Here is a 10,395-nt window from a genome sequence, read left to right as displayed (position 1 = left end):
CACTTTTATATAGCCCATCACATTTCAAATTACAAGCTCTTATGCATCAGAAAACAATGACTGTTCATTAAACCATTATTACCCTCAAGATTTCCTTCTCTGTACTCTCCTACCAACATCCTCACCCTCATATGCTATCTCAGCCAAGAAAGAAGGGGCTACCTGGATAAAATGAATTTACAGCTTTTCATTATAGATATCTGATTGTATTACTGGAGTTGCTCTATGAATCTGAGAACACAACGTGACTTTAGTTGTAAGTCTACTGGAACAGAGAAGAAAGTTCATGCTCATAAATCGAGCAATTCTAGCAACAAGAATCAAATAGCAAGAGACAGTTTTTTTGGACTATATCTATGACAGGTAATTACCAAAGGAAACTGGGAACCTAACAGCATATAAGAATATGGAGGAAGATACCAGTTAGAAGACTCTAAAGCTTTAGAAGTACACTTAAGCCCTTTCCAGCAGTGGGGGAAGGTGGGGGCGATGAAGTGGGAGTGTGGGGCCACCCGGGGACCCTAGATGCCTTTCTAGAGCATGAGCTTGGGCATGAGCACCAGCTGCAACTGCTTTTCTTTGGGGCGGGGGGTACCAGCAAGTACAAACAGTACCCTCGTCTAACTGTTCCAGGGATGAAGAGGACACAGCAAGTCCCCACCCCCATCAGCACCCTCCCTGCCACTCAGATGCTGCTTGACTCCTCCATCTCCATCTGCTTCCTCCACTCTGAGCCCAGTGTGTCCCTGTTCCCCACGTTCTCCCTGTCCTATGGGGAGAAGGAGCCAAAGACACCGGGGTTTGCCTAGCAGCCCTCAGAAAGCTCTGCTTCCAGCTTTGCTGCCGTTTGTTCAAGGACCTTGAGATCACCATGTGTATACACACATTCTGTCAAAGATGCTCCTTGAAGTCACAGAAGGGTCCTGTGGACAATGCCAAGCTGACGGTGGTAGAGAACACCAGTGCGGTGGCTGAGCAGATCTGGGAGCTCTTCATTCACTGAAAGCCTGTCTGCACCATGGCAGGGATCAGAAGCCATCTTCTTGGATGTGGACCTCCATGGTGCCTTTCACCATCAAGCTTAGTGCTTAGAAGGACCAAAAGGGGAGCTGTGACTACAGCCCCAATGTGCCCCCAACAACCCCAGCTACCTGCTCTTCCTCAAGATGAACCTGGAGGCTCATCTCAAAGAGTGTGAACACATCAAGTATCCTCATTCCAAGTACTGGCACATGTTCAATGGGAACCAGGACATGTATGAGACACACCTGGGGACATGCCACTTCAAGAGCTTACATGGATTCCTGCAGTCAAGGGACAAATGCTTCCATGAGGTACACGTAGTGCTGGCCTGGAAGGCCCAGGAAAATCACTCTCTTTCTTCTATGCTGGGCAAAGTCTCAGAGAATACTGACAAGCTGATGAAGAGCCTTGAGCTCAAGTTTGATGTCATGGACAAAAAATAGAGCCAGCTCAGCTACGACCTCATGGAGTTCCAGAGGGAGGTATCTAATGTTGAATGACGAGCTGTCCCACACCAGTGCATGGCTGAACACGGGCATCCTAGGATCCTAAGACCCTCAGCAGATTTTCAACTTCAAAGGAAACTTTCTGGTCCATCAGTGCCCCATCTGCTGTCTCTGTTCTATTCCATGGATGACCTGCCCTTAGGGGCTCCTCTGACCAGACCACCAATACATGGGACACATGTACCACCTTGCATTCAGGGGTACAATCTCTACAGTGCTCAGAAGACTGCACCATCACCAGGTAGGGTGTCCAGAACCTGCAGAAGACCAACATAATCCAGGCCCACAACAGCCCAATGTACATGCTGGTCTGTTTGCATAACATGCTCTTGAGTGGTTTCCTGAAGGCCATAAAGACCTGGGACATTATGGGTACCAAACTGCAGTTGAAGAAGGATCTCACAGGCCTCAACAAGTGGGTGTGAGCAGTGGTGGCTGTTCAAGCAGCTTCTACCAGACAAGCAAGATCTGGGACATTTGGAAGTTCAACTGCATCCATGTCCTACAGACATCTGGTGGCAGTTATCTACTCTATTAACATGATGAATCACTTCATCGTGTGTGGCACCTATGAGAATCTCATGCATGTGTGGGATATTGAGTCCAAGAAGCATGTATGGACCTTGACTGGCAGGCCACATGGGCACCGTGTATGCCCTGGTGGTTATCTTGATGTCAGACCAGATCAAAGTCTTCAGCACATGCTACTACCAGTCCCTCAAGGTTTGGAATAGGGACAACATCATCTACATGCAGATCCTGCTGTATCAACAGGGCAGGGTGACTGTACTGGTTGTGTCCCGGGACCAACTTTTAGGGGCTGTGGGTAGTACTGTGAAGGTCTGGATTTGCTAACAGAGAATCCAGGCTGGGTCTTGGCTTTCTCTCCTGGCTGGCCACTCAGGTGGTCTCAGGGTCTCTGCCTACCCTGTGAGCACAGGCAAACAACTCAGTCAGCCAGGAAATGCTTGGCCCCATCCTGGTTGCTGCCAGAACAATGCGAGTTCTCTCTCTCTGGGTGCCCAGTCCACTCTCTGTCTCTACCCCAAATGGACTGCTGGCCATTTTACTCATGTTTTCTACTGTTTTTAGACTGTATGTAGATTTGATTAGTTCCCGATTAAAATAAAAGCTGCACAGAATGTGAAAACAAAAGTAAACTAATCTGGACAAAGATATGGAGTTGGCTTTAGTTAGACAAAGAGTCTATCAAGGCTGGTCAAATTACAAGTTCCTGTTTATAAAAATTCTCTCAAGCTGTTTATCCTAAAGATGGCATTTGAGCAACTGATAAGTTTCCTGCTCTAGTTGGTGATGTCCATAACCTGACCTAATTAGCACTTTAAAGTAATATCCAGCTAAATCCATCAACATAGGCATTTGTGCTAGCTTAGGCAGTATTTGTGGAATTATTTCTGGGTTATATTTTCTTATGCATGGTTTAAATCTAAGAGCTATCATACAAGTAGTCTCTACACAAAAGTAATTCTGATCAACTCTCTGCACTTATAAATCCCACACAGTTGAGAAAGAAAATGGATGTTGTACAAAAGATTCAAATGACAACAGCTGCAAACAAACTGCCCCTGGCACATTCCGACTCTTGTTATCACCACACAGTGCAAGTGACAATTGGTTTCCTTAATCCTGTGATTGTGTTCTGTACAATTTGAATCATTTTCCCATAACTTCTGGACCTCCTACAGGCATCTATGTCCCAAATTTCATCTTTCATTGCATTACATCTTAGTATTGTAGCAGTATAGCATAGCACTGTAAATTGATATTTTACATGCTGCCTCTGTATGCATTTAATACTGATAAAAAGAAAAATATTCATAACAGTAATGGATAGGACAGGCAAATAAGAATTATTTGGAAGTACAGCTGCCACACTCAGTGTTATAAGTGGCAATATTTTTTCTGGTTAGTTTCAATTTGATAAATATTTATCACAGCCTGCATTGTGGGCAAAAGCAAAAATGTAATCCCTGTATTCAAGGAGACAAAAATTACACATGAAACATTTAAATATAATTCAGACAGTAATTCTGTGCTAAGATGTTTGGTGCAAACTTTAACTTTTATATATGTTCTAAAATGATGTAACTAAGGATATTTATAAGGTAAATTCCCCCGCCCTTATGGTGGCATTCTCTTAGCCAATCACAATAGCTACAATTATTAAGCACTTACCATCTACCATCGCTAACATTAACTAATGTAATTGTCCTAACTACTGTGTGAGCCATTTTGTATTTTAGACCATCAGGTCACAGACGAAAATACAGATTTGGGGGAGGTTAAATATGTCTCATTATTCCCTTCACGAAGTGCAGACAGGATTCAACTGCAGGATTCTATGATTCTGGAGTTCATTTTCTTAAGCTTTTCACCATCCTGCCTAATTAGGTCCTAGTATGCACAGTATTTTTCCCCAGCTTTATTGAGATATAATTGATATTCAACATTGTGTAACTTTAAGGTGTACAACGTGATGATTTGATACACATATATTGCAGTATGATTAGTGTTAGCTAACACGTCCATCAAGTCACATAATTATCGTTTGTTTTCTGTATTGAGAACATTTAAGACCTACTCTCAGCAACTTTCAATTATACAGTACAGTATTGCTATCTAAGCTCCCAATGCTGTGCATTAGGTCCCCAGAACTTACAACTGGACGTCTGTACCCTTTCACCAACATCTTCCCATTTCCCCCGCGTCAGTCCCTGGTAATCACCACTTTAGTCTCTGTTTCTGTGAGTTCGTCTTTTTCACAGTATTTTAAAAAATATTTCTCAACATTAGTAGACAAATTTTGCAAGTGAGGGGACATCTGCGATGACTGGAGGCGATGCCATTACTGGCTTCTGGTGGGTAGAGGCCAGAGATGCTGCCAATCATCGTACACTGTCCAGGATGGCTCCCTACAATCAAAAATTATCCTGCCCAAAATATCAAGAGTGCCAAGGAGATTTTAGCTAGGTAATTCTTTGTTGCAAAAGGCTGTCTTGTATGTAATTTGGTTAGCCACACCCAGGCCTTTATACAGTAGAATGCACTGACATGCCCTCCTCCAGTTATGACAATAAAAATGTCTGCAGACATGAACAAATATCCCTTGATGGATGAGCAGCTAACACCCCTGCTTGAGAGCCATGCCCTGGAGTAATTAGCTCACAGTCAAGTGAGGAAGACAGAAATAGCCTTTCCAGATAGTCATGATAGTTCATATAGCTAAAACAGAGGGAGAGAGGGCAGCAGGAAATTAATGTTGCCTAGGTCAATTCACAGAGTCTTCACTATGATGTGACTATGAAGGGGGTTTTAAGGATAAAAAAAAACACCAGTCATAGAGAAAAAGAGAAGTCATTTGATTCAATGGGAGAAGACTGTACAAAGTCATAGCAGAGGATGGAAAAATGTATGTAGCAAGTGCAGGAAGTGAGGACATGTTCATGTGGCTCCTCAATGGGGTGAGAGCAGGTGTGATGGTTAATTTCATGTGTCAAGTTGACTGGACCACAGGGTACTCAGACATTTGGCCAAATATTATTCTTGGTGTGTCGCTGAGGATATTTCTGGATAAGATTAACATTTGAATCGGCAGACTGAGTAAAGTCCCACTCCCTAATGGGGGTGGGCCTCAACCAATCAACTGAAGACCTGAATAGAACAAAAAGGCTGAGTCATAGGAAACTTCTACCTGATTGCTTGAGATAGGATATTGCTCTTTTCTGGCCTTCAAACTCCTACTGAAACATTGGCTTTTCTTGTATCTTAAGCTTGCTGGCTTGTGGGTTGGAATTTATATCATCAGCTCTCTTGGTTCTCAGACATTCAGATTCAGACTGGTACTATGTACACAGGCTCGCCTGGGTCTCCAGTCATAATCACACAATCATGCGAGCCAATTCCTTGTAATAAACTTTTAAAATCTCTCTCCCTCTCCGGAGAATCATGACTAATAAAGCAAGTGATAGGTGATGTAGGATAAAGAAGAGGTTGGAGAGAAAGGCTAGTGTCAGACTACTCAAGGCCTTGTATAATGAACTGAGACATTTCAACTTAACCCAGAAGGAAAAATGAGCTAACAAGATTATTACATGGTTGCCATTTTTCATGTGCTGTTTGTCAAAATGGGGGATGCCGGTATCAGATTATATATGTTTGTTCATGAGTTTATTGGTTTGAAGAAAAGGGTTTTTTTTGGTTTTTTTTTTTTTTTTTTGATAGTATGGAGTATAACCAGACAGACAGAGGCTGGAGACTGAATGAAAAGTCCTATTGCTGTAGCCTAGGCAAGAGATGATAACAATGGGTACAGGTTGCTAATTGTAGAATTAAGAAAGGACAGTTTAGGCAGAAGGAACAACAAACAAGGGGATATGATAAAGAGAAATACTGGGGGCACAGCAACTCTTCCTTATTCAACAATATATCATGTAATTTATTCCTCGTATTCCAACATTGTTTCTGGATTCAAAGAGGCCATATTTATATTCTGCTTCACTTCCTCAAAAGCAGGGATAAATTCAGAAAGTTAACAATATATGTAATTGTCTTCACTGATATCCTTCCAGACAGTTTCTAAACCACGCAAGTAACATATTGTTGACCTAAAACAAATAAACTGCCAGTTACTTCTCTAGCAAAAGATGGGTTTATTTGAGATGAACAAAGAATTGCAATTTGCGGATTTTCAACCACGGCAAACCATATGCAGATCCCTACACAGCGAAAGGGGAACTCTTTTAAAGAGAAGAAAAAGACATTGGGAGGGTTATGGTAAACAGAATCCATTGGAGGAACTGAGAGTTTGAAGAATAGCAGCTTTTTCACTGGCCAAGTTGTGACAGGCTCTCGTTGGCTGAGCTTTTGCCAGGCAAGGAGAGAAAGTCTTCTTCCTGTTTGGCTCGACTATTAGTGGTAAAGTGTGAAATCTTCCCCTTCTGGCTTCCCCACTCTATTTTAATTGAAGTTTCCGTTTATTAATTTTTACAATATAATGTAAATACATAAAATAAAACTTTCCTTCCCTGTTTTTTCTAAGTAGTGCAAAATATGAGTTTGAATGAGCTCTCCTACACCCCAAATGAATACGCAGGTTACTTGTTTCTTACACAGAGCAACCAGCTACAGTTAAGTATTTAAAAGAGCCCTTATCTAGAGGGCCAGATTTCTCTCCCCTGAAAAAAAATAATAAACTATGGAACTTTGATAATTAGACAAATTATAAGGCTATTTTTTAACGTTTTTATTGGAGTATACTTGCTTTACAATGGTGTGTTAGTTTCTGCTTTATAACAAAGTGAATCAGTTATACATATGCATATATCCCCATATCTCTTCCCTCTTGCATCTCTCTCCCTCCCACCTTCCCTATCCCACCCTTCTAGCTGGTCACAAAGCACCGAGCTGATCTCCCTGTGCTATGCGACTTAATATATATTTCTCTCTATTAACTGCGTAACACATATCTAGGCAGAAAACAAACACAAGAGCTGAAAGTCAGAACGCCAGCAAGATTTTCTTTTTCTCTGTATTTTATCTGAGTTAACTGAGTGAGTCCAATAAAACCTCTGAGGCAATCATTCCTGAATTATTATATGCTCCCGACTGCACCCTGGAGACACATACACTGACAGAATACAGGTGGCTGTGGAGTACTTCACTTAATTGGACCAATGTTACGAGCCAACATTAAGCTTTAGCATGACAGAGATGATTTTGGCAATTCAGAAAATCTAAGATTTTCACTAATGGGTAAGTAAATAACTGTCTGATTCACATTCCTTGTGGTCTTTAGGATGGCTCCAGGCAGAAATGCACATTAAAAGTCTGTTTTAGCAGTTCTCACCTAGCCACCTATCAAATTCCTCTTGGTAGAAAAGCTTTGAAATGCTCTGTTTACAAATGTGCACAATTGGAAATCACTGTGTTAGTTCTCTAAGTATAACGGTTTTTAACCTTATTTGTAGTTATAAAATAAAAGGTTCTGTTTAGTTTAAAAGACTTAGGCTTTAGAAGCAGGTAGGTTAAACACTGACTTAGGCTGTAGAAGCAGGTAGGTTAAACACTGAGCTGGCATCAGTGTCTGTCTTTCAGCCTCCCGTCACTCTTGCTTCTGCCCCTGACCTCAGGCATAGCATAGGATAAAGCAGTTTATCACGTATGGCAAAGGTGGGAAGTGATAGAATGCTGAAGAGGTGTTAAAGAAAAGAGACGGGGAAGAAAGAAAAGGAGGTTAACTAGACATTACAGAGCTGTTCCTGTTCCCGGGAAGCTAGGTAAAAACCATAGCTCTGGCCCTCCCGCATTCATTTCACGTGGGGAATGTTGCTGACGTTGAGATTTGTGCTGTGTTCCTGGATTGATGTATTAACCCTACTTCATTCCAGAGCAGGCACAGTATGTTACTGAAATATGTATTTTCTATTTTACACTTTCTTCTGAATTACAAATTCTCATAAATCACATTTAGAAAGGCAGGTTGCTTATGAAAAAAACAAAAGAATATATATTTCTTTCTTCCTGAAATCATGTGAGAGTATAAATGTTTAATGAGTTTTGTAACAACATTAATAATTCATTCTAATATATAGTAGAACCTGCCAAAAAAAAAAAAGTTATTTGAGGCTGGATTTGAGAACCAAATATAAAAGCATTTAAGGTTGATCCATGGTCTATCTCTGATCAAGGAAGAAAAGATATCCTCCTACAATGCACCAAAGTTTTATATTTTTCATCCTTTTTAAAAACTGAAATAGCAAATAAAGTTCAATCAGCAAATGCAAAAAGAATGAATTCTTTTTACTTTTATAGGGAATCTGAGATTCCTTCAATACTCCCCCCATCCCCTAGGCTAAACTATTTTAAATGTTTAGCTAACAAATGTTAATACTATTATCCAATAAAAGGAAGCAGGCTCCTTTGAGAAAGAGGTGAATCTAGAACTGGGCAAGAAATATTAAAGACGAGCCATGAACATTATCTGGTGCTGGAAACAAGGGAAGTGTTAAACAAATGATGGGATTATGTCAAAGGGACACAGAAGTTAACTGAAAGAGATTCCAATGTCCAAAGTCAGAAAAAAAATTAGCAACAAATAAGTAAAGTATTACTGGATTATAACCCAGAGTATAAAATACATGTCCATCGGTCCATACTGATGTAAATAAATGATTGAATAAATGTATTAATGGAGAGTAATAGACAAATTGACTATGCAGAAAAATTCCAAATAATTTATGTAGATACTTCACCTTCACAGACATCGAGTATAAATCCACACTCTAAACGAAGGTTGCACATCGTGATGTCCTTCCAAAGAGGATGGTACTGACACAGGGAGGAAAAGAGTAACTTTACAGTCACTCTTTGACAAGCACTATCTCAGCCAGGTGATCAAGTTTAACATGAAGAGTGATAAAGTTATGTTGATGTATGTACCCCTGGTATGATGTGATCGGAATGGTGCTTTACCTCAGTGGTTTTTTTCCCCATACTTCCAGCCCCAGTCGAATCATGAGTGAAACATCAGACAAATCCTAATTAGAGGTTGTCCTACAAAATACCTGACTAGTACTCTGCAAACTGTCCAGGTTACCAAAAACAAGAAAAGTCTGAGAAACTGTCACAGCCAACTGAAACCTAAGGGGACATGATGATACAGTGTGGTACCCTGTGTGGAATCCTGGACCTGGAAAAGGACATTAGGTAAAGACTAAGGAAATCTGGATAAATTGCAAACTTCACTTAATGCATCAATATTAGTTCATTAATTATAACAAATGTACCTTACTGATATAAGATGTTAATACTAAGGAAAATGGGTGAGGTATATGGAAACTCTGGACCATCTTTGCATTTTTTTCTGAAAATCTAAAATTATTCTGAAATTAAAAGTTTATTTTAAATTAAAATGCAATTAATATTTCAGTTCCTCAGTCATAATAACTGTAATTCACATGCTCAGTATCCACATGTATTCTATTGGACGGCACAGATAGAGAACACAGCCTTCATTGCACAGTTTTACAAAGTCTTTTGGGCAGTCTTCTTCTGAGCCATTTTTCAGCTTATTTCTTCCCTCTTTTCACTAACCCAGCCGCCACACTAAGGTTTGAAGTTCTAGATCTAGGGGTGAAAATACCAGAAGACATATGCCTGGTGTCTTCTGTTGCTCTCTCCACATTTCAGATATTCACATTTAATAGTCTTATTTAAAAGTTTGAAGCGTCTGGTCTTGTAATTACTGTCCCAAGAGTTTTAAAAAAGTTATTTGATGTACAGCAAATATTATGAAGGAATGATCCCCAAATCCATTTAATTATCTTTCCATTGGTCTCTCAGGAATCTGGTAAATATTGTACTTTTCCAAAGGTTATGAACCCTCTGGGATTTTGCTCATTGGCACAGAACTGCAAATCTTCATCCAGCAGATTCTGTAAAACATTTTTACCTTGACTACAATAGTGTTCACCATGTTTATTATAGAAACACATTTCCTACATCATCTTGAAGTAAAATCTTGAACCATGCATAACATAAACACAAATGGCCAGAGGCGTCTTTAATACATACAGTCTGGATATCATATTTCTAGTGTAATTGAAACCCAGAGCTCCCATTTCTTCTGAATATCTATTCTTGGGAGGAAAATCTATTTTCACCATTAAGACAGGAATAAAAACAAAGAAGTAGGGAAAAAAAGCACTGCAGAAGTTTATAGATTTATTTACTATACATCTAAATCTGTGTAAATCAGAAGAATCTTTAAATTTAAAATGAATTTAATGAAAAAAGTAATTTTGCTACTCTAGGAAATATAGCATTCCCCATTAAAATATCATTGGTA

General features: G+C 39.9%; 1 pseudogene; it reads left to right on the top strand.

Annotated features, from left to right (window-relative positions):
• Nucleotides 1-635: 635 nt before the first annotated feature.
• On the top strand, nt 636-2,384 carry LOC132413623 (E3 ubiquitin-protein ligase TRAF7 pseudogene; annotated as a pseudogene).
• Nucleotides 2,385-10,395: the final 8,011 nt, after the last annotated feature.

This window comes from Delphinus delphis, chromosome 18 (assembly GCF_949987515.2).
Source record: "Delphinus delphis chromosome 18, mDelDel1.2, whole genome shotgun sequence".
Taxonomy (NCBI): Eukaryota; Metazoa; Chordata; class Mammalia; order Artiodactyla; family Delphinidae; genus Delphinus; species Delphinus delphis.
This window is presented reverse-complemented; position numbering and strand designations above follow the sequence as displayed.